Here is a 26,222-nt window from a genome sequence, read left to right on the forward strand (position 1 = left end):
TAGGATAGATAAAAAAACTGGATTCTTACATTAGTTAGACACTTGACTAGTTGCATATGCAACATATAAATTAAACATTAAATTATGAGAAGTTTAAATTTGTAGCTTTTCTACTTGGTAGATATGTGAGATATGAAGTAGCAATTATGTGAAATAAAGAAAAAATTCTGTGATTTTAAAGGGATAGTTCACCCAAAAATTTTAATTCTCTCATCATTTACTCACCCTCATGTCATCCCAGATGTGCATGAATCTTTCTTCTGCTGAACACAAAGATTTTTAGAAGAATATCTCAGCTCTTTAGGTCCCGACAATGCAAGTGAAGAGTGGCCAGAACTTCGAAGCTCCAAAAATTACATAAAAGAAATGTATAAGTAACCCATTCATCTATTTTAAATCTGTATCTTCAGAAGTGATATGATAGGTGTGGGTGAGAAACAGATAAAAACGTTTTTAAAACAAATTCTAAATCTCTACTTTCACTTTTACATCTAAAAGTCACATGTGGTGCCTGTTTAGTTTCACTTTCACATTTGAAAGTGAAAGTGGAGATTTAGGGTTAAAAAAAGTCTTCTCATCTGGGATGGCATGAGGGTGAGTAAATGGTGAGAGAATTTTCATTTTTTGATAAACTATCCCTTTAAGACGCAAATGCAAAATGTAAAGTCACAATTATAAGAGAACATAAGATTTTGCGTTTCTTTTTTTAACTCCTGAAAGTGCCTTCAAAGAGGCTGGTGCTCAAGGTCATGCAGGACCACAATCCATCCTTGACTGCAGAACATTGTAAAATGTTATAGGTGAAACAATAAATAACAGTGCCTGGATTTTTCTATTTTAGGGGATTTGGATAAGAAACTGGCAGATTTAATTTTACACTTCATTTATTCTCTGCAGTTTTACGCCCAGATCATGACCCATCAGGTAAGATAAACAGGTTGATGTGGACATCATGCACTCCCACCACACTGCAATTTATTTGGCACTCGTGAACCAGTCAACTGAAAGGGCTGAACTCTATGCTATGCCAAGATACACATTTTCCTCTTTGTGTCGAGATATAAATACTTGCACTGAGTGTGGAGAATTGCCTGGACATCTTTCCTTTGGATTTCTAGAAAGAGTGGCAGTAGAGACTCCCCGGAGTTTCTAAGGGTTACTTAAGTATTTGGTCTTTGAGGGCCACCTGGAGGATTATGTCCTGGAAATAGATAGAGGGCTCTGCAGTTTTTTTTGTAAGGCGAGGGTAGTGTCATGCAAACTGATGTTTGATATTCTGCATACATTTCCGTATTGTAGCATAGTCTGACCAAGAAACATGACAAAAATGTTGTTTTTACATTAAGTTTAGGTGTCATTTTATACAAAATATATGATACCACAATAAAAGACTTTGGAAATTAATCATGCAAATAATGGTGTGGTGCCCTCCTTGTATGTTTGTATGAAAAAATATATATGGAGGAATATACACTCACTGAGCACTTTATTAGGAACACTTTGGTCCTAATTAAGTTCCTGATGTGGTCTTCTGCTGTTAGCCCATCTGCTACAAGGTTCGTGTTGTGCATTCTGAGATGCTATTCTGCTCACTACAATTGTACAGAGTGGTTATCTGAGTTACTGAAGCCTTTCTGCCAGCTCGAACCAGTCTGGCCATTCTTTGTTGACCTGTCTCATCAACAGAGCGTTTCCTTCCACAGAACTGCTGCTCACTGGATGTTTTTAGTTTTTGGCACCATTCTAGAGACTGTTGTGTGTAAAAATCCCAGGAGATCAGGTTTTACAGAAATAATCAAATTAGCCCGTCCGGCACTAACAATCATGCCACAGTCGAAATCACTGAGATCACATTTTTCCCCAATCTGATGGTTGATGTGAACATTAACTAAAGCCCCTGACCCGTATCTGAATGACTTTTATTTAATTTGGCAGATCCAGAGATTAGTTATTCCCCAAAAGTGCACATTGTATATTAGCCCAGTAAACCTTTTTAAGCCTTTATTTACAGGTGGACTGAAAAAAACCTGAGCCCCAGGAACCAATCAAAATATATATTTTTTGTTTTGTATGCAAAATACAGGACATTTTGAGAGGCCTTTTTGATGGAGCCACAGATTCCACTGATTGACCTTAATGGCTTTAAACCCAGAACAAATTTCATAAGACTTTTCCTTACTGTTCACTCTTTTTGTGTTTTCTTATCTGTTGTGTTCAGTTGGATCTGAAATCCAAAGTCCCCTCTCCAACCAAGTAACTCTGCTCTTGAAACCCTAATGTCTGCAAAATCTACAAAATCCCTTGTACTTTACTCAATTACTTTCCAAATACCTGTTTTATTCCACTACTTTTTTATAAGTTTTATCAGAATTGAAGCTATTTCGCGTTGCCAATGAAAGCATCAGCTACTGTTTTCTTATCTTTGTACTTCGCACTTTTGATTACATTTGGCAGAGTTGAGTGGTGAATGGTTGAGTTCATTTAGGTAGCAGTCAATAGGATGCATACCCTTTTCTGAGGAGGATACCCTTATCAATTCACCATTAAAACTCTGCCCACTGGTTCCTGTTTACCCTTGGGCCAGACTGATAGCTCATCTTTGACTCCCTTGGTATTTACAGTATACAAGATTGAAGACATCTGAGCTTAGTTGAAGTCAACATGAAACACAGTTTAAAAACTATTCTGCTGCCGTAATGTGATGTACATCAGAGTGAAAATGGATATTCATTGAGGAAACATGTAGGGTGGGAATTAGAGCACAACAGCGCACCTACTTTTTCTGCCATCTTGGTTCCAGTGTTGTTTTTCCATTAATTTCTTCCAAAGGGATTTCATGAAATCCCCCATAAAAGAGTTCTAAGCTATGAACCAAACCAACCAGCTCCAAGGTATAACACAACATTACCAAACTTTGATTTGAAGGAAAAAGTATACAGTACGATGAGTGTGCACTTACCGACTTAAATGAGGGAATGAACTATAAACCCATGAAGCACTGTGAATGACGTAATCATATTAAAAACAATGGAAAAATATCAAATTATTTATTTAAAGCTGTTGATTATAAATATAGAATCAATATACGTGTTTTGATATTATTACAAAATATTCAAATATTTGCAAAGATACTAGTAGTTTGAGAGTGTAGGGAAACAGACTGGATCGCAACATCAGCAGTGTGGCTGGTCACCGCAGAGCTCTTTTGGCAAGATTTGTTAGGACGAAATTCTCTGATTGGTGGATCTTTCTCTTCAGTATCATGGGTAGCACAGTCCTTCACCAGGGAATCTGCTATTAAACACAATAAAACAATTATTGTTAAAAAAAAAAGTTGAAATGATGCAAACTGAAGTTTTCAACAGAAGCATAAACCATCGAATTACAAACTTAGAGCTTACGATACGTTTATATGTTAATGTTAAAAAGTATATTTGCCTATGTAAAAAATGTATGGGATTTTTCTTCCGGAACACGACTGTTGTGCGCTGTTGATTGTATTATATAAAGTGCATACATTTAGACTTTTTTTGTAGTTGTTGTTGTTTGTTTGTTTGTTATGAATAATGGGCAGTTGGGTAAATCTTGCAAAAATATGTACAGGTCTCTATTCAACCCAAAGTCAAAAGAAAAAAGTTATATTTACATTTATGCAACCGGCAGACACTTTTATCCAAAGTGACTTGCAGTGGATATCAAGGTATATCTTTTTTATCAGTATATGTATACAGTATATAAATACTGTATGTATGTGTATATATTTAAGAATATTAATATTTTTCCATTGTAATTCCTTTACTCACCCTCATGTTGTTGCAAACCCCTATGACTTTCTCTCTTCTGTGGACCATAAAAGGAGATGTTAGGCGGCATGTTAGTCACTATTTCCTTTCATTGCATTTTTGTTTATACAGTACAATGAAAGTGAATGTTGACTGAAGCTGTCATTCAGCATAACATCTCCTTATGTCTACAGAAGAAAGGCACATGGGGTGGAATTACAAGAGAATAATTAAGTCATTAGACATTTAGCAGATTCTTGTATCTGAACCAACAATAATAACAGAATCCTGCATTATTGTACAATATTTTGTTTTTTTACTGTAGGCCTATTACAATATATACATATACTGGCAGCCAAAAATTTGGAATAATGTACATATTTTGCTGTTTCGGAAGGAAATTGGTACTTTAATTCACCAAAGTGGCATTCAACTGATCACAAAATATAGTCAGGACATTACTGATGTAAAAAAAACAGCACCGTCACTATTTGAAAAAAGTCATTTTTGATCAAATCTAGACAGGCCACATTACTAGCAGCCATCGCTCCAACACCTTATCCTTGAGTAAACATTATAAATCGCTAATTAGGTACTAGAAAATTACTTACCATAATATCAAATACAGTTGAAAGCTATTTGATTCATTAAATGAAGCTTTACATTGTCTTTGTTTTGAGTTGCCAAAGTATGCAATAAACTGGCATGTCTTAAGGGCAATATTAGGTAAAAAAAAGAAACAGTTTTCACTAAAAACTCATCAGTCAATCATTGTTTTGAGGAATGAAGGCTATACAATGCTTGAAATTAAAAAGTACACTACAGTCTTCAAAGACAAAGGACAACTGGCTCTAACAAGGACAGAAAGAGATGTGGAAGGCCAGATGTACAACTAAACAAGAGGATAAGTACATCAGAGTCTCTAGTTTGAGAAATAGACGCCTCACATGTCCTCAGCTGACAGCTTCATTGAATTCTACCTGCTCAACACCAGTTTCATGTACAGCAGTAAAGAAAAGACTCAGGGATGCAGGCCTTAGGGGACGAATTGCAAAGAAAAAGCCACTTTTGAAACAGAAAAGCAAAAAGTTTAGAGTGGGAAAAGAAAATGTTTCATGTTATTAATGTCCTGATTATACATTGTGATCAGTTGAATGGCCTCTTTCCATAAGAGCAAAATCTGTACATTACTCCAAACTTTTGGCCACCAGTGTATATGTATATATATATATATATATATATATATATATATATATATATATATATATATATATATACATATATATATATATACTGTAATACAATGGATTTTTAATATATATGAGCATAATTTTCAGCCAGTAAAACAGTATACATACAGTACCTGCTCCTTGTGTTCCTTTAGAAATTAAACAGTAATTTGCTTTTGGTACAAAGCTTCTAAGTAAAAAAAAAAAAAATTATAAAAAAAAGCTTAGTAAAGAACAGAACATCAAACACATTGAACAAACAAGCTGTCTGGATCCGCATTAGGGCCTTTTGAGATGCTGAACGTACAGTTTGTACAGAGGCTAACAGGATTACGCCTGCATCTCACTAAAATGGAAATTTTTCCCATGAATTGTGATTGTGTATGTTGCCTAGCAACTCCAGATGGATGTGCATTAGGTAAATAATTTTACTCTTCAAGAAAATACAGAATGCTGCAGAAAGGTATTTTCACAGCATTTAAAGGTGTCCATCTTTCAAGCGCTTGTCTCATCAAAGCAAATTCAACACACGTTCTGTTGTGCAAAGGGAGAATGTTTCCATTGCTCTCGCTTGAGTGTAATTGAAGCGAACAGAGAAAAGGATGATCTGGAGCTGCTAACACCCAGGACAAAAACTTGGATTGATGAGATGAAAGGACTGAGCAATGTTTTCCAGTTCCACTTTAATTGCTGTTTAAAATTAAAAGAAACAATATGGGCCTGCTCTGTTGTGCACTCCAAGGAAAACACTGAGCGTGGAGTAAACGTGGTCACCTCGGATCAGTGCACATGGAATGGATGGAGTCTCCTCTCAGCCGAGTTGGTTGCACATCACAACATTTTGGCAGAAATGACAAGGTTTGCTTCAATAACATCGGCTGATGTTACTTTTCACTCCTAAAGATTCCAGAATATGTTCCAGTACCTAAACAACCGACTTGAGTGAGTCAAATCCAGATTAGGCGAAGACGATTGTTGACAAAGTTTTTTTATTGAGTTATTAAAATAACAGAATAAGATTTAACCTTCAATTAAATCAATACTGCTTTATAAACCTTGTGTGGGGGGTGTTCGCTGTCCTTTTCTGCATATCGCGGCACCATTTTGTGGTCCGTTCTGCATAATTCAGCCCATTCGCCACATTTCGTGGCCGAAAATGAACAGTATGCCAGATTACCAGTCCAGCCCTGATTGCGAGGGAACGCAAACAATTGAATGCAGAACTTATTGCGAAAAAAACGCAAACTATTGCAAGGTGACGCAAAACTATTTCAGAAAAAAATCCCTGCCGTGTTGTCTAAAGCGCTTCTTAAATTTTAGCTAACCTCTTATACAACACTTTTTTTTTAAGAAAGGAAAGGTCATTGAATAAATTTGGTTACTCATTCCATATTTATGCAATGAAAAAGACTGAGTATGTATGTTGTATGTATCTCATTCCTCTTTCTTGTTCTTTCCTTCAATTTTTCTTCAGTGGTACACAAAAGTAATTTTCCTTTTAAAATCATGGTTAGGTTTAGATTAGGGGTTAAACTAAATGAAAAATTGTAATTGAAATTGTTATGCATCACACCCTAAAAATGTAGTATTTCACTATGCATATTTCATGTTGTGATCTCATTGGTTATCAAAGTCAACTCAAATAGGAAATTAAGAAATCTTGATGCAAAAGTTTTGTCATACATTTAACTAACAGTCCTAAGCATTAAAACTGAGCATTTATGTTTCACAATGTTGTCTAAGTCATGGATTTGTCTCTTATATTTATTCTACACAATGGGAGCCCTTTTACAGTTTCCAATGTTGTCAAACCAGTATGTTTGAAAACTGCATGTCCTTTAGACTGATGGCTTTTAACATTGATCTAGGGTCTCTGAAGCTAATGTTTATAAAGTACACATATGGTATATAGTGTATGTATTTTTGGGACTAGTGAGAACCTGAGACCCACTACGAAGGGGTAAATCCATTGTCATGGCCATTAAAAATGTATGCAACAAATGTACCCAATGTATATTGTAGTATTTCATGAACAAAAAAGGTATTATAAGACTAAGCAAGCAAGTATAATAATATAATAATTATTTCAGTTGCTCTCTTAAGCTCTATTATAGACAGCATTATTGGCATAATATCAATTACCAAAGAAATCCCTCCATGTTTTTTTTAAAGCAAGTTACAGCAATACAATTGAAGCAAACAGCGCCAGAGTTCCAGAGGGTGTAAAAGCAGAAATGTGACTCTCGCATTTACGTGAAGCACTTACAGTACATGAATTATTCAGTGAAAACACATTTATTATTTGAGCTGTAAAGTTGTCTAAATTGTCAATTTTGAGGTGGGACTATTTTTTTAGGTGGATATACTTCTGGTATGCATTAATAATGTAAATCCTGTGACTGGAGTTTGCTCAGTATAAACAGTCCCTTTCTGGTATCCTTGCTCTTTTCAGGTAGATGTTACCGGATTTGCCGCTGTAACGTGATCAGGACATTGAAATTGAGATTAGATAAGCATGCAACCTTACACAGACAAGGTTAGTAAGCAATGCAATCACACTAGTCCCATTTTAAGACAGAAAATGTCTTTAGAACATTAGCACATCTAAGATGTTTTGTGGCTATACTTTTGAAAAAGTGTGTATTTTCAGACTGAGCTCACTGGGAATTACAGTGACAGTAGGTTGAAATTTCTTCAGCTGAACTATTGCCTCCAATGCCCTAAGCTGGAAGTGTTGTTGAACATATAGGCACGTGTGAGCTCCTGTTTCCAGGTGCAACGTGAACAGAGTGGTGCTAAAATCTAATTGTTTTAGTTGTTACTGATGTAATACAGTCACTAGCAATGCATAACCACACCCCAAAACCTAACAATCAGTAGAGTAAAAACGCAATGATTTTGTATTGTGAACCTGTAGAGTTAGTATTGTGAACCTGTAGAGTTAGTATTGTGAACCTGTAGAGGTAGTATTGTGAACCTGTAGAGTTAGTATTGTGAACCTGTAGAGTTAGAGTTAGTATTGTGAACCTGTAGAGGTAGTATTGTGAACCTGTAGAGTTAGTATTGTGAACCTGTAGAGGTAGTATTGTGAACCTGTAGAGTTAGTATTGTGAACCTGTAGAGTTAGTATTGTGAACCTGTAGAGGTAGTATTGTGAACCTGTAGAGTTAGTATTGTGAACCTGTAGAGGTAGTATTGTGAACCTGTAGAGTAAGTATTGTGAACCTGTAGAGTTAGTATTGTGAACCTGTAGAGGTAGTATTGTGAACCTGTAGAGTTAGTATTGTGAACCTGTAGAGGTAGTATTGTGAACCTGTAGAGTTAGTATTGTGAACCTGTAGAGTTAGTATTGTGAACCTGAAGAGGTAGTATTGTGAACTGTAGAGGTGGTATTGTGAACCTGTAGAGTTGGTATAGTGAACCTGAAGTGTTATTATTGTGAACCTGAAGAGCTATTATTGTACAGCCGTAAGCAATGCAGTGTGTTCATTCAAAATCCTTAACTTTGAGTGGAGCAACTCACCTTCCGTGTCCTCCTTATCAAGCAACCGTCACACCATGTCTTGGAGGGAAGTTCATTACTGTAACTGCAATTTTTGCTTTAAAATAAAACTTAGGGATGAGTCGATAATTATTGAATAATTTTCTGTGGTAATTGCCATTATGCCACAGATGCTGATGATGGAAAGTAACTTGTTTTAAACTGAGAAAATGGCTTAAAAAATTCTGCCCTTTTTTGAAAGTTTTAGCAGTTTATTTTGTTTATTAAATACAATAGACTGCCAAGCTCTACTCTCGTTCTGTTGTGTGAACCCAAGCTTTGACTTCAGAAAAGCAATAAGACTCAAAATACAGGAGTTATTAATGCTTTTTGGCCTAGCTTCAGACACCCCTCATGTTTTATGGTTAGAATTCGGGGAAATTATTTAATGGATAAGGTTCAAGGCACTACCCTGGCTGACTCAGCTTTCCTTTCCCCCTGCAATTTCACTTGCATACCTAATTCATGTTTACAAATGTTTCCCCTCTACAAGTGTGTGTGAGTGTGCAATCGCACACACACACACACACACACACACACAAATTTATTCTCACTTTCCTTTTAGAGGTCATAGAAAGGTCTGCCCTGCAGGAACTGATTTATGAAATGCTAATATGCAATGTAATGGCATGAATGGGAACATTACTATTATGAATCTATTGGAATCCCTGACATTTTTCTTTGCTTGGCACTATCGTCATCTCTGTTAGCATTATGTTGACCAACAGCATGCACCAGACAGTGCTCATAAATTTGAGTTAAACATCTGCACTATTGTACATTAAAATACCTTACATCATGGTGCATGTGAGCAATAGGAAGGGGGACATGTGCATTATACACACACAGCTTTTAGGGTCAACATGGAATCAAAATAGTGCACATTATTTCAAAGAAATAAAATGTTTGTCTTCATAATCTTTCATCAGATTGTAAAAACTTGCTCCACCTCTGAAACAACTTTTTTTTACCCGGCTGACATCATCAAGCTCTCTTTTCAACAGGTGGGTTTTGACCCAAAAAATGGGTCACAGGTCTTTTCTGACACCATGATCACACGGCAGCTCGATATTTTGCCCCTGAATGTTCCAGTACCCTGACATCAACCCCATTCTGATGAGTTACTAACAAGCGCCATCTCCCATGAGACATTTTTTGCATGAATTCAAATGTGTTTACATTTTCCTGTGGAAATAGAGTGTTCTGCAAACAATCTCAAAAACATGGGTTTTGATCCCTCGGATACCAGCAAGTAATCACGTTTACATAATGATGAGTGTGATCAGAGGTTTAGTGTCGGGGGTTTTGGATTAGGGCATATGGTTAATAAAATATACATTCCTCTTGACTGTATAACATAATTTACAACTAAAAAACAAGTCACTTTACAACTCACTTTTGGCACCACTCTGTAGAAGTTTCACCAAGAAGCTGGAGCTTACACGTGCCCATATGTTAAACAACACTTGTATCTTCACCACTGGGGACAACACTTCAATTTTCGGTAAGCACAGACCGATTTCACTGATGAACTGACAATATTCTGTTGCCAGATTCACAAAGAGAGCAGTGTAGTTCTAAAATAGTCACGGCCAGCAGGGAAAACACAATGCTAAATGCCAAAAAAATGCAACTAGCCTACATGCAACTATTTAATCGTGTATAGTAAGGATAGCAAAAAACTTTTAAAATGGAGGTAAAACAATATATCTAATCAAACTCTACAGTATTTTGGCACAGATTCATCACTAGGTAAAAGCCACACTGTGAATTTGGTGAAAGTAGGTTGGAATTTTTGTTAGCTGAAATCATTTTGTGCTTACTACAATTCAAACCACTGCCCCCAGTGGCCGAAGCTTGAAGTGTGGAACAAATGGGCACATGTGAGCTCCAGATTTCAGAGAGGGGTCTGTCTATGTCCTGCAAGATTACAAAAAGATATGCCCCATCAAGATAAATTGCAAAATCCCGAAGTCTTGGAACAGTTGGATGCCACATTCATACATAAATATACAGCAAATGAAAGGTTCTTTTGAATTCAGTCACACCGCCATATCACTAGGTGGCAACCGTGAGAAGAAGTTTAATGAAAGTGACGAAGAGAAGAAACTAGCAGTATGCAAACCAAGATAGCACATGTATATCTCCAAGATGTCTGTTTTAGATCTTTTGATCAGGAAAGCATCACAATCTAATAAACTTTTGCTAAGCATCTTAAAAATATCCAATGAATGAATATTCCAAATCACAACGTCTCAAAGACATCTGCTGAATGTCTAATAGACATCTGAGAGGAAACAGATATATGGTTAGAATTCGGGGAAATGCATCTAATAGATGAATAGCAGTTGTGTAAACAATGGTAAATAGATGTCTTCCAGATCTAAACACATACATCTAATAGACGTCTGGGAGATGAACGTGTGCTATCCTATCAGGGAAGTTAATAGGCTAACCGATTAGCTTGTAAGCTAACTGGAGAAAACACAACAGATAAATGTTTATCTTACCACTTATATCAGACACATTCAAGTCAAGAGCACTTCCACAAAATTTCACATTAAACAATTTCAGTGTACATTTATATGTTACGTTTAATAATATGATATGTGACATAATATGAAATGTATTCTTTGTCATATTTAAAGAGTTAATAAAAAATTAATAATACAGCGATTGCATAGAATCATGGGTGTGTCTTGAAGTAGGTGTTCCTTCTAGGCTGTGTTCCATTTCAAATTTGAATCCCTTTCCCTCGCTAACTTCCCTCCATCTCTTGGACTCAGATGTACGTCACTGCTTACATTGCGCGAGTGTCCACTACTGGCGGAAGACGTGCAATGGGTTTAACTGAAACACCCTTAACCCTTGAAGGTTGATGTCAATTTGTGGAATTATTTAGTGATTTTTGCAACTGGGAAAACAATGTCTTGTAATTGTTTTTTTCATTAGAATTCATTGTTAGAAAGGATTAATCAAGATTTACACAAACGAAAATGTTAACATAATAACGAACACATAGGCTACATCTGTGTGATAAACAGTTTAAGGTAGCTACAAGTATTATGTTGTTTAATCTCAATATACATTTTTAACCTGCTTAATTGACCTAATTTCACTTTCATTAGGTAGTGTAGATGTAAAAGGTGCAGCATGCAATTTTATTTATATTAATTTTGTTTATATTATATTAATAATATTCACCTGTTTTTTGCTAGTAACTTGTAACGCAACTTAAAATTTAAAAAAGTTGCGTTACAATTTAATTTAAGTTTGGTAAAATTTTTAATTTTACCGAACTTCCTAGGTTGCCTATTAAAGCCTGTAGACTGATTTTCATGCGAAGGGAGCAGGTTTTGCCGGGAAAATCCAAAGTACGTGACGTTAATAAGCACTCCCGAAAGCCTTGCCTCAGTGCGTCTCTTCCGCTATTCAACAGCGACAACAAATCGCAACACTAAGTAACGTTATCTTAGAGATGGAATCCAGCAAGCGTGCGGCACAACACCAACTCCTGCACAAACTCAGAGGAAGCCATAAAACCTAAACAAAACAAAAAAAAAAACATTTATCTAATGAATCCCGTCTGGCTAAGCGGGAACGTGATCATGATCGAGTGAAAATTAGAGTGAACATCGGCAGGGCATTTGATTCCTGGAGGGACCTTCATTCGGTTTTGGGGATCAACATTGGTGACCCTGAATTGGCGTTCTTCTTATTGGACATGTAAACTTGCATAACTGCAAAACATGTGAAAAATAGTGCCATAAGAATTGATCTGTGTAATTTTAGCTAAATTGATCTTGCCTGCTAACGATGACGAATTGCAAGCTACCTTGCTTCGTAACTTTCAAATAATTTCAACGATCAACACTTTATACTAAAAGTCAGGTATACAGAATCAATTTAAGCAAATACGCTTTCTTGATCGTAGTATAACATATGACATACAAAACATACAATAGTAAAACAGTGCAGTGCTGCAGTAATATGTCTGGTATAGTTCGGTAGTATGTAGCTGTATGTGTGTATCAGTGTGCTATGTTAGCTGATAAGTAGTTTTAGTTTAGTCTCAAAGTTTGTTGTAAAACAATCATAGCTGTGTAATTTTAATTATGCTACATCATCTGTCAGCATGATGCTGGTGAATCACGTTCAGTCACTTTGTACGTTACATCGTTTTTTTGGCCGATGCTCGCATGCTCACATCCCTATGGAGAGTGTGCATTGGTAATAGGTAGCTGGCTGCAGTTCACTTAACGGCCACAGATGTCATTAATAACAAGGGTTTCTGAATCTTACATACTGCACCTTTAAAAGGGAAGTGAAATGCAGCCCTAGTCTTGCGGGATGCAGACAAATACACTTGGGTTTTCGAGTGAAAAGTCAACAAAAAGGCGCCAAAAGCACCTTGGTATTATTAGTAAATTATGCAATGCAGTAAACAAGACAGCCTAACCGTCAGTGATGTAAAAATGTAACCTCTAAATCCCGCTTAGTAACTTGGCAGAATGGGGTCAATGTCTGGGTACCATAACAGCAGGCACGTGCACACACAGACATCAATGGGGTCTCATCAATATCAGGACGGGAGATGAGACTTTGTCGAGTTGATGCCCGCCCGCCCTCCCACTCTCTCTATCTCTCTCTATCTCTCTCTCTCTCTCTCTCTCTCTCTCTCTCTCTCCCTCTGCGTCTCCGTGCAGCACACATCGGCACATCAGACTCACAGTCCGGCAGGCAGGCAGCAGCCCCTCCCAGCTCCTATCCCAGTTGTGTTTTTCTTGGCTTGTGTAGGTGAGTGGTGATGAACAAAAGACTAAGCTACCAGTGCCTCGACTTTACAGCTAATTACCCAAAAGACAAATATAGTTAACTTGTGTCTTGCTAACATGCATGACTCATGAGCTACTAGCTAATGTAATAAGTTAGCTAAAGTTTAGCTAAGGCAATATATCATGGCATACAAAATAACAACATTATTTCAAAGTTCAAAGACCTTTTTTTTTTTTTTATAAAAAAATTATTTATTTTTGTATTATTTTTGCAGTGTTTTTTCCTGTAAAATGATTAAAATAGCAGCAACAGCATTTTTCAGATTAGTGTGAAGATTTTTGTTGATTTTGAAGTGTTATGTATACCAATAACACCAAAAGAATTACAAATATGTATTGCCTTGTGCAAAATAAACAAATTATTAGTGAAAATATGTCCCTCTCCTTGGTGCAGTCATTTATTCTAAATATATACTTGAAACTAGTAGCATAGAAAACATGCACATTGTGGCATAGTTTCCTGTGCTGTTGCCTGCTTTTGTGACAAACCTAGTGAATACTAAAGAAGACCATGTTCTCTGTGAACTGGTTATTTTGTAGAAATCTTTTGAGGATGAAACAATTGCGTGAGTGTGAGGAAGTCAGAGTTGTGTTAATATATTTAAAGCTTTGTTAAAAAAAGTTTTTTTAAATAAATAATTGCCCTGTTTTTCCTCTTGAGCCCCTGCCCCCCAAAATGTCTGTGGACGTCCCTACATAACAGTAACATGTTCCCATGTGATCATGTTGGTTAATCATTTTACATATCTGCAGAAAAATACGATGAGATCCTCTGCACTGCCGTGCCGGAAAGCAATATTGAATTTGAATTTACTGGTCGATCTTTGTGTGAATGTTTGATTTGAACTGGTATTGCCATTTCACTCCTTACTCAGGAATAGGACATACTGGAACATGGAAAACATGCCTGAGAACAAAAGGGCAGGACACAGATCACAAGGAAACAGACGTCCATGGGTCACTGAGAAAGCAAATTCCAACTCTCACTAAAATTGAGAGTAGCATTGACTGCATGAGGGTGGATCACTGCACAGACTCTAAAGATCCTATATGAATTTATCCTCTAGCATATAAAGGTAAGTGCAAAATATGGTTTGATAATAATACTAATAATATGGATAATAATAAAACTGTGCAATGCAATGTGTTTTCAATGCATGTTTTGACTTGGCAAATGAACAGGGGTTTTTCATAATTTAACTTATGTAGTGCCTCTGTCTATTTTTGGTGTAATATTGTATATATTGCTGTATGGTCTGTACAGACAGCTGTACCCCCTAAGAAAGAGATATCTCAAACACGATCTCTTTAATATCTCAATTGAGGCTATTTTCCCATGTGTCTCCTCTAGAATATCTTTAAAATATCTTTTTCCAAGATAAAGTCTGCAACAGTGTCAAATATCAGAAATATCAACATGATCTCCCAATAATCATCTGAGATAGGCAATTCATTAGTTTTATATCTCTATACAATTGTTAATCATTGTCTCATTTGTGTCCATTTTTATTCCTCCCAACCAATACGGTTTAGGAGAAACAAAATTAAAAAGAGCAACCTCTGAGCAATCAAATTTTCCTCTGGGTAGGGACCAGCTTTCCAAAAGGCATTTGAAATGTATCAATGTACGCACTTGTTTTTTTTCTGTTCAGTAATTTGAACCCTTATTTTTGTAAATACAAGGACTTTCACACATGTTTCATAGTGAAAGATGGTGGGTGTAAAGAATTACAAAAGCTTACAAATGCTTGCGGGAATAATGTGTCTTTTTGTAATATTTTGTCACTGCATGAGCCCAGCTGAGAAACATGTTGGTAGAATTTTTTTTTTCCATTAAATCAGAGCCAAAAGAAAATGTGCATCTTGCCCATGTCATTAAAAGTCAGGCAAACGTAGAAGATATAAATAATGAAATGTGGGAGACTCATCTAAACAAGCGCTCTGGAAACATGATGAAGTGAGCAAATGGACTTCAGCCATCACGCTGTCAGGCGAACAAAGAGACCACTTAAAAATCGTGCATTATGAGACCACCTCCTCACCCTGCTGAGGCTTATGTTTCTCTTTAAGATAAAGAATTTCCCTTAGGCCAGTTTCACAGATCTGTTTGAAAGATATAACAACATCACTACAAGCGTTGTTTGGAATATTAACAAACTTACAGGTGCTCTGATTTACTGAATTCTTTAGGGATGGACAGAAGAGAGGCTTTGGTGATTTCTGCAAGTTTCATCATGTGTTTAGCATTTACAGGTAATCAAAACCAGTCTGAGATAGGCAATTCATTAGTTTTATATCTCTATACAATTGTTAATCATTGTCTATTTGTGTCCATTTTTATTCCTCCCAACCAATACGGTTTAGGAGAAACATCCGAGACAAAATTAAAAAAACCAGGTAATCAAAACCAGTCTGTATGCCCATATTGTGAGAGATGCAACCAGAGTTGGGGAGTAACTTACTAAAATTAGTGATCCTATAGTCTTAAAGCTGAAGTGTGTGATTTCTTCACTACCAAACAGAAAGCTCAAACAAACAGCAATGTTTTGAAAGCGTCAGAGTCACAGTGTTTAGACTTTTTGGGGAAATCAACCTACGAATGGCTTATGAGAAAGTATTTTATAGAGCATTAATGCTCAAATTCAAGCAATTATTTTAAATGTTTAAAATGTAAATTTTTTTATGCGATTAATGCATTTACCAATTTGATGGATTCTGAAATTGTATGCAATATTTCATTCCTATACACCACAAACAAACAAAACAGAGATTCCCTGTGTTTGTCAACCATGATCAAGTGATGGAGAAAGGACATCTTTTCTGCGACAAACAATTTCTGCGCCAGTAGCATCACCAAAAGAATCTGGTTTTTTTTTTCAAACACATTTCCAAATGCACTCTTATCATTGGATGAAAAAAACAGATAGTCCCGCCCCAATCTAACACCATAGGTTGAGCTGAAGTTACTGCGTCAAGCTGGACGGATTGCTCAAAACAATTAGAGCTATTTTTGAAAGCGCTACAGAGCCACAGTGTTTAATTTTTGAGGAAATCAACCTCTGAATATCTTACCTTTATTTGTCTCTTATGTAGAAAAGCTGGGATTGGAAAAAGTACAGTATTTTAACATAACAAATTGCACACATCATCTTCAACTATAGATTACTATAGATTACGAGTAGCTTGTAGCACAACAAACTAGTTTCAAAGTAGTTTCCCCTACACTGAATGCAACAGAATCTCCCCACGTCTCTTTATTGCAAAATAATGTAATTAGTTTAAAGAGGAAATTGCCAATTACAGACGTGAAATAATCTTTTACATTAATTATTCTTCTCTAATGGCTGTAATGACTAATGCACCATTTCTAATGTATCTAATGCATTTGCATCTTCTGTAACATCATTTTACCTCAGGCTTGGTGGAGGGCGCAGCCAAGTGTAAGACAGTACCATGTGACAAAGCAACCTTTGATGTTTGCGTTGATAAATACTGTGTTCTTCCGTTTAATCAAACCATGGCAGCGATTGACTACCAACTCAAATGTCCCTGGCCGAACGCTAGAGAGTAAGTTCTATCTATCTATCTATCTATCTATCTATCTATCTATCTATCTATCTATCTATCTGTCTGTCTGTCTGTCTGTCTGTCTGTCTGTCTGTCTGTGACAGGGCTGAGGGCGGGGCCGGGATGTGATTCTACACACCTCTGAGATGGATAAAGGCCGACTGCGGACGGTGATGCGAGAGAGAATGTTTATGGGCAGCTGACCGTCATGTGTGTGTTTGTGTCTTTTGTTAACGTTTTTCGTGAAACTATAATTTATATTGTCAAGCCGGTTCTCGCCTCCTCCTTTCCATTGAACCCCTTGGTGCCGAAGACCTGGAAAGGAGGAGGGATACGCCGTAGCGGAGTTCTCGTCACTACCATCCACCCCAAAGGAGCAGCCGTGGCCGTCTTCAGAGGGATGGAGGAGCTCGGCCGCCTGGAAGTGGAGGAATTGGTAGCCGGCCACAAGGGGAGAGGGGGCTCCTAGCCAACCACCTGGAGCGGTCAGGGCCACTGCCAGGGGCGGAGGAGACACCTACCATCCGCTGAAATGCGGCAGGGTCTGAGACCGCCAACCACGAGCGGGGAGGGGCTCACTGCCGACCGCCTGGAGCGGGAGAACCGCTGCCAGGGGCGGGGGAGACCCCTTCTGTTCCCTTAGAACACGGTGGGGCATTCCATCTGCCAGGGGCTGGAGGACTGCCTCCGATCTGCCTGGGGAGGCACGGCTGTCATCCACTAGAGGGTGGAGGAGTGGCCAAGGACCAAGCTACGGCGTATCTGTGGACAGTGGTGCAAGAGAGAGAGAATGTTTACGGACAACTGTTCGTCCCATGTGTGTTTGTGTCTTTTGGTTTATTTCTTCTAGAACTGTTGTTCTATCTATCTGTCTGTCTGTTATTCTATCTGTCTGTCTGTTGTTCTATCTATCTGTCGGTTGGTCTGTCTTTCTTTCAGTAGTTATATCTGTCTGTCTGTCGTTTTATCTATCTCTGTCTGTCTGTCAGTCAGTCAGTCAGTCAGTCGTTTTATCTGTCTGTCTTTCCTTTAATGTCATATAAATCTTAAAATATTTAAGGAACATAAGGCCTATTCAACTTTTCAACTTTTCTAAGACTTTTTCTTAACCTTTACTTTTCTAGTTAAAGATGTGCTCTTCCACTGCCTGTATGTAATTAAACTTGCAGAAATTAAATCTGCCATGTTAATATTCCTTGAGGCTCATTCTCATTAATCAAAGAAATTGTGCGCTCATCTCCAGGTTTAATGCGTGACAGCTCAAGACAGGCTAAAAATAACAGGATTCCACAGTACTGATTGGAATGATTGCTCATAGAGTATCTGGATTCTGGAGTCATGGGAAAGTCAAGTCATTCTGCTTCCCTGGGGTACTTTTTGTAACATCAGATTTTCATGAAGTACAGCCATGCCAAAACATAGAACATGACTACAGAATGTTTGGACACTCATCTTCACGACAGCTAGCCCATGTGGATTGTCCAAAACCAAAATATTTAGCAAGTAATTATCCCGGTGAGCTAGCTAACAAATTGAAATGTCTCTTAAAGGGATAAGTTACCCAAAAAGGAATATTCTGTCATAATTTACTCAACCTCATATTGTTCCAAACCCATATGACTTTCTTCTTTGGAACACAAATGTTTATTTTTTAGCAATATCCTGTCCACTCTTCCATACAGTGAAAGTGAATGGTGATTGAAACTAACAGTCCCTGACAGTCTGATTCATGAACAAATCATTCACACCCATTTTGTCAACAGGTTAAAATGATTCATTGAAAAGATCTGACTCAAAAGAACGGTTCTTTCATACATCAGATATTACTACTATGAACTTTCATGAACTTGCAAAGGTGGATGTCACAATTTTCAATGAAAAACAACTTACATTTTTGTCAGTTCCTGATATAAATATTCTTCAAAAATCCCCATTTTGTGTTCCACCGAAGAAAGAAAGTCATATAGGATTGGAACGACATGAGGGTGAGTAACTGATGACAGCATTTTGATTTTTGAGAAAACTATCCCTTTAAACCTTAAAAGTATACCTCAGGTCTTTAGAGACCCGGGACCTCATTCCACATTTTATATTCCTATACACATACATATACATGTTATTTCTTACTCAAAGTTGCACTAATGTTTCAGGGGTTGATTTGCATTTGACATTGCTATTTGACAAAAAATTACATCGATGTAAACTTATAGCAAGTACAACACATGAAAAGTATTATATGACTATTGTCATTTGGTTGTACTACTGAAATAATGTAAGTTGTGCATCTGTTTAGAATCAGCAAGTGCCTGAGTAAATACACATAAGATACACATAAGCTACACATAAGTTACACATACATTACCCATGTGTAGATTATGTGTTATGTGTAGCCTATCATGAAATTTCAGTGTGAATATAATGAATCCTGTTCTTGATTTGTCCTGATTTGTTGAATTATCTCTTTCCTTTATGAAAAATAAAGCATCAATATATATATTAGAGCTGTGGATGTAACGCGTTAATTCAGTGCGATTGATTTGTTTAAAAATAACGCGTTAAAAAATGTAACGCCATTAATCGCAATGACCATAATATGGAAGATTCCTGAGAAATGCAAGCTTGTAGTACCACCTGTTTACTCCAGAGGGCAGTAAGTGAATTTCAGCTGTGTGGCAATGCACAGTTTATATAGTGAAGAAAAATACAAACATGCCTTACGTTCTTGCGTTCAAAACACTTGATGGAGTGCAGATCCGAACTAAGGGATCTCAATATGTGTTCTAAGTATTAAACTATATTTAACTTGACACAGTGACCTAAAAAATTTATGTTTATGACGCAACGCATCCAAGACGCAACACAAGCATGTTTGATGCAGCTGTTCATTGACGGGTCCTTAAACAAGGACTCATAATAAATCTCAAACTGATTGAAAAAATTCACTTGTGTAATGGATTGCTGTGAACTGTGCGCCAATGATTGACTTATGATACAATAATATGGTAGTACACAAAACATTGTATTCAAAAGCCGCTTTTTGTATTGTCTTATCAATGATTAACTCTTCTGCTACAAGAATGTAATGCATTTTAATTATCTGAATATTTAGTTATTTTATTTTATATATATATATATATATATATATATATATATATATATATATATATATATATATATATATATATATAGTCTTAATATTTGTTATATATAGTTATAATATTTATATATATATATATATATATATATATATGGTATTGTCTTAATATTTGTTATTTGTTTAAAACTTTATATTTGTCAAATGTTACATTTACATTGCATTTAAGGGTTAATCAGGCAGTGCTTAAGGACAAACAATCCAGCCATATGGGGGATTTTGCACATCCTTAAGTGCGTGTTTGTGAAAGAGAAATGACTGTGATTACGTTCTTTGCATGCGAAAGTGATGTTTAATTAGCCTGCTGTTTCCTTTGGGCTTGTAGATACTACATCAACCTGATGATGTGCATCGAGAGTTTTGCAAACTTCACATGCTGCAAGCATGTTTCCAGAGATAAGATCTTCATGGAAATCCACCAGGTCTATTTCTCCATGTGCAATTATATCAAGGATCCAGGTTTGCACATCCTACTACTGCTCATTGCGCCCTGCGCCATCGTCCCATTTATGATAGCGTTCCTCTGCCAGTACTTCAACTGAGTCTAAACTGCCAATGGAGGACCATTGACTGCCTAGTGCATTACAGCAAAGTGTCTGAATAAAATTACTAGTATTCTCAGGTGTTTTGCCAGTGTTGGGTGATTATTCACAATACATTCGCAATGATTTTGTTTGATTATATAAATTAAGCGACAATGTTAATATCATATAGTGATTTTTATGCATTTTTGCAATTTATATTGGCCATAAAGACCACGTCGTTAGACTTGTTTTGCATTCCCACTTTTTTTTGTGGTTTGCGAGTATAGACTGATGTTTTAATAGGGTCCTATTTAAACTCCAGTAGCAAAAATTGTGTTTGATATATTTCTGTCATTCAGTTCAAACGTTCAACAAAAGAGGCCGGCATTCTCTAATGTTTAGATGGGGTTGGGCAATTATTCATGAAGCCCCAGGCACACTACACTTCGCAATTCACTACCATTCATACGCATCCGAACACGGTAGACCGAAAACGCAAGCTTATGTGAAGAAATTTCGCATTCCGCTGGTTACAAAAGATCACGTTTGGTGACCTATGACCTGGGAATCTGGATGACGAAAAGATGTGTGACCAATAGGTGATTGAAACGTAAAACACTAATCTTGGCTCAGTTCAAAGAAAATTAATTATTTGCTAAAACCAAAAGTCTTCATATCCTGGTTCATTGTGCTGTCTGAAATAATGTCACATGCTCAAATTCTAGTGTGACAGCCCTGGCGCACCCTTAATACATTTGTCTTGATTTTGTTTCATGATAGAAAATTAACCAATAAATATCACAATAATATTAATACACATTTTATCATTTTTTTTATTTGGCCATTAAGTGTCCTAAAGACCAATCATTAGACTAGTTTGACGTTTAATAGCGTTCCGATTAGAAGAGTCGGTTAGAGCTATTTATTTCCGCAATTAGGTCCAAACTGTCCGTTTAGGTATATGGACTCAAACCTGATTCAGTGACCTTGTTTACATGCACTTAAGAAAACAGATTATTCCAGAGTTTTCTGAAACGCGATGTAAATGAGAACGCCGTTTTCCTTACACCGTACACGGCCATTTAAACACATAAGTGGCATTCTAAGAGGTTTTTAAGAAGTGCGCATATGCATGAACAGACCGGAAAACAAACATAGGATGGAGCCATTCACCATATCAACACAGCTGAAAGAATTTAACATTTCTTGGACTACTGTGGGAAAAGCACATAGTATCAGGATCCCGACTCTCTAGTTTAGTTTTGTGTCGGGATCCTGTCTATCTTGTGTATCTAGTGTCAGGATCCTACCACTACGGTTGGTCTTGTTTATAGTTTCTGTGGCTGGATTCTGACACTAATGTTGTGTGAGTGCAATTGGCTTTGTGTTTTCTCATTGCCATGTGCCCTCGTGTCTGTGCTGTCTGATAGTGATACCCCACCCCCTCATTTGCCTTGTTATTTGTTAATTTGCTTCACCTGCCTTCCCTCATTACCCTCCTCATTTCCTTCCCTATTTTAACTCCTCTCATGTTTTGTCCTGTGCCAGATTGTTTTGTGTTCTATCCAGTCAGTTGGTTCCTGTTCTGCTCATTATTTCTTGGTCTGTCTTCCTGTTTGTTTGGTTGGTTCCTTAAGTTTTAAGTCCTGTTTTCAGTTTTTTCTCCCTTGTGAGTGTGTTTTGTTTGCATTTTGTTTATTTTTTAATAAAGCCCATTCGCTTGCTTCTGTGCTTGGGTACTTCCCTGGTATTTCCTGACATATACACTATATAATATAGCCATTTATAAACACCAATCTATAATATCAACGGGCCCTTAAATTTGCATATATGAGCTCGGACATTGAGGAAATCACAGAGTTTCCTGTGAAAGGAAAACCCCTTTCTATCGGGAAGACATGCAGGCTTGAGTGAAGTTTGAGATGCCATTTATTTGATAGATGTAAAACGGGAGGTGATGTCTCTCTCTTTGGCGTAGGCCCCGTCCGGCAGTCCGAGGTAGTTATACCCGGAACTGTCATGTCCTGCCGGAGATAGGAGGCAGGGGCGAGGAGCCTAGTCCCCTGTGGGACAGGGCTCAACTGGTGGTGGTGGGGAGGTGGAGGTTGCAGTGTTAGCACACCGAAACAGCAATGTGATGGATTGTGAGCGGACTTATAAAGCATTGGCTTACGTGCGATTGGCTTGGAGTTACCCAGCTAATGATGTGATGATGTACACACTGCTGGTCTTCCCGCTAGAACTACGCTCCACTTCCATTTATTGCAGTGCAATTCTGCTGCAGGTCGCAATAGAAATTTAAGGAAACATACAGAGCAACTCTGGAATATCTGGAAATAAAGCGAAGCAACAGAGAATACTTTTTTTTGTTTTTAATTCTCACAATGATATATTCATAATTGTCATGATATATAATATTATATATATATATATATATATATATATATATATATATATATATATATACACACACACACACTGATCAGCCACAACATTAAAACCACTGACAGGTGAAGTGAATAACATTTTATCTTATTACAATGGCACCTGTCAAGGGATGGGATATATTAGGCAGCAAGTGAACAGTCAGTTCTTGAATTTCATGTGTTGGCAGCAGGAAAAATGGGCAGCTTTGACAATGGCCAAATTGCGATATCTAGACGACTGGGTCAGAACATGTCCAAAATAGCAGGTCTTGTGGTGTGTTCCCAGTATGCAGTGGTAAGTACCTACCAAAAGTGGACCTAGGAAGGACAACCGGGGAACCAGCGACAGGGTCATGGGCGCCCAAGGCTCATTGATTTGTGTGGGGAGCGAAGGCTAGCCTGTCTGGTCTGATCCCACAGAAGAGCTACTGTAGCACAAATGGATGATAAACTTAATGCTGGCCATGATAGAAAGGTGTCAGAACACAGTGCATCTCAGCTTGCTGCGTGTGGGGTTGTGTGCCCATGATGACCCCTGTCCACCACCGAAAGCAATAACAATGTGCATGTGAGTGTCAGAAATGGACCATGGAGCAATGGAAGATGGTGGCTTGGTCTGATGAATCACGTTTTCTTTTAGATCATGTGGACGTCCTGGTGAGTGTGCGTCATTTACCTGGAGAAGAGATGGCAGCAGGATGCACCATGGGAAGAAGGCAGGGAGGCGGAGGCAGTATGATGCTCTGGGTAATGTTCTGCTCAGAAACCTTGGATCCTGGCATTCATGTGGATGTAACTGTGACACATACCACCTAATGATTGTTGCAGACCACATACACCCCTTCATGGCAATGGTATTCACCAATGCCAGTGGCCCTGACACACTGCAAAAATTGTTCAGGAATAGTTTGAGGAACATGACAAAGAGTTCAAGGTGTTGACTTGGCCTCCATATTATCCAAATCTCAATCCGACTGAGCATCTATGGGATGTGCTGGACCAACAAGTTTGATCAATGGAGGCCTCACATCGCAACTCACAGGACTTAAAGGATCTGCTGCTAACGTCTTGGTGCCAGATACAACAGGACACCTTCAGAGGTCGTGTGGAGTCCATGTCTCAACAGGTTAGAGCTGTTTTGAAAGCACGAGGGGGACCTACACGATATTAGGCAGATGGTTTAAATGTTGTGGCTGATCGGTATGTATATATATATATATATATATAAAATATCATCATTCTAATGCTGAAAATATGTTTTGTTTTTGCTTTGCTTTATTGCCCAGCCCTATGTTTTTACTAGCCTCTTGGCATGTTAATTTACTCTACAAAACAGTCAACGCAAAGACATTTGAAACACAATAAATATTTATTCTGAGACAACAACAACAACAACAAAAAAATAAACAATTTGTTTTACAGTTCTCTGAAAACTTTCTTTTTACAGAATAGCAATGGGTACTGCTATTAAGATATCCACATAACATCATCATATTTTCAGTATTGCTAATGCTAAAGTAAAAAAAAAAAATTCCATATGAACTCAAAATGTTTGTCTTATTTTCTGAAAGACAAACGAAACTTTGTAATTACGACCAGGCAACACTCGGGTATCTACTTATTTTTTTGTTATTTTTTAAATGGTCTAAAATCAAAACTACATTAAAGTAAAACTCAAGGAGTTATAATGTTTTGTTTCCTTTCTTCAATAATTTTTTTTCTGCAAGATCTAAAAGAGCTATCTAGGGGTCATTACATTGTATTAGTATGTAACAGTGGTACGTGTTTTCCTTTGTACAATGAATCGCTCAGTATCTTTAGCTTGTACTCTTTAAAGCAGCACATATTTCCACCTAATGCACTAGAACTGAGCAAACAGCTCTGTTAGAACCAAAACACTGGCTTTTGTATTGTCTCTCCATGTGTCTAGACTGCTGAATGTAAAATGTATTGTTTATGAATGAGATTAATATAATCCGTCTGCAAACATTTCTGATTGTCGTCTACTTCATCACAATGGCAGAGAGAATGGCATCCAACATTCACAGCATTAAAACGAAAATGAAAGGAAATGTAAGGAATCACAGTTCAGACATAAAATTATACAGTAAAACATCTTTCGCATGATCGAGTGGGTGGTCTGCACAACTAGGGTGGCATCATCCACCAAAACCCGGCTCATTTAGGCACTCATTTTGCCCTTGCACGATTCATACTATTTCCTTTTTAACTCATGGCTCCAACATCTAAAAACCACCAGCAGGATGTGGCAGTCTGTTCTTTTTATCCAAATTCACCAAAAACATTTTTTTCAACTTTTTATATGACTCTAATATGACAGAGGTGCCAACAAGTCTTTGAGCTCCCAGAACACCTACACAAGTGTGTGCTTAAACTACAAAGAGTTTGTTAGATTTCCACACCACACCAAAGTCTTTCAGATTCTTGATTAGTTGGATAGGCAACTTGTCTGCTGCCATGGTAACAGCCAGGAACTGCCTATAACAGTTACTGTACTGTATAACAACATTTGTCAGTTGGCTGTATAGGCAGCATCCTAACTGAAATGAAACCTCAAAGATGACTGATCTTGGTCGGAGTTGTTGCTTTGTGGTCAGTGGGTGGCTTTGACATTTTGAGCAATGTTGCTCATCTGGGAGACCCAAGTTCCAGTCTGGACTGGGTCATGTTTCCTGTTCTCTCTCTCAACTATGTATGTCAACGAAAAATGGCAGAAAGCTCCTACGCTCTGCATAGGCAGCAACTCTATGTGTCAAACAAATAGCGCTCCTTATGTGAAGCGCACATGAGACTCGACACCCAAATAATTTCAATTGAATTTGGTGTAGCCTGTTGCTAAGCTAACAGCATGATACTCTAGGAAGCATAAAAACACAAATATTCAACTTAATCTAATAAAAATTACATGACTGCGGCGACATTTTGACAAAATATATTCGTTGTTCATCACACATATTGCAGCAGTATTCATTGTGTGGTGCTAAAAGTAAAATTCTCCCAAACAGATAATGGTTTTAAGGTTAATGCTCTGTCGACATTCTCTAAATCAACAAACTGACCTCCCAACCCTAAACCTAACCAACAGTGTCCAAAAAGAAACAATAGTGACATATTGCCATATCATTTTGTGGTGTTTCTGTGAC

This window comes from Xyrauchen texanus, chromosome 14, assembly GCF_025860055.1.
Source record: "Xyrauchen texanus isolate HMW12.3.18 chromosome 14, RBS_HiC_50CHRs, whole genome shotgun sequence".
In the NCBI taxonomy this organism is placed as follows: domain Eukaryota; kingdom Metazoa; phylum Chordata; class Actinopteri; order Cypriniformes; family Catostomidae; genus Xyrauchen; species Xyrauchen texanus.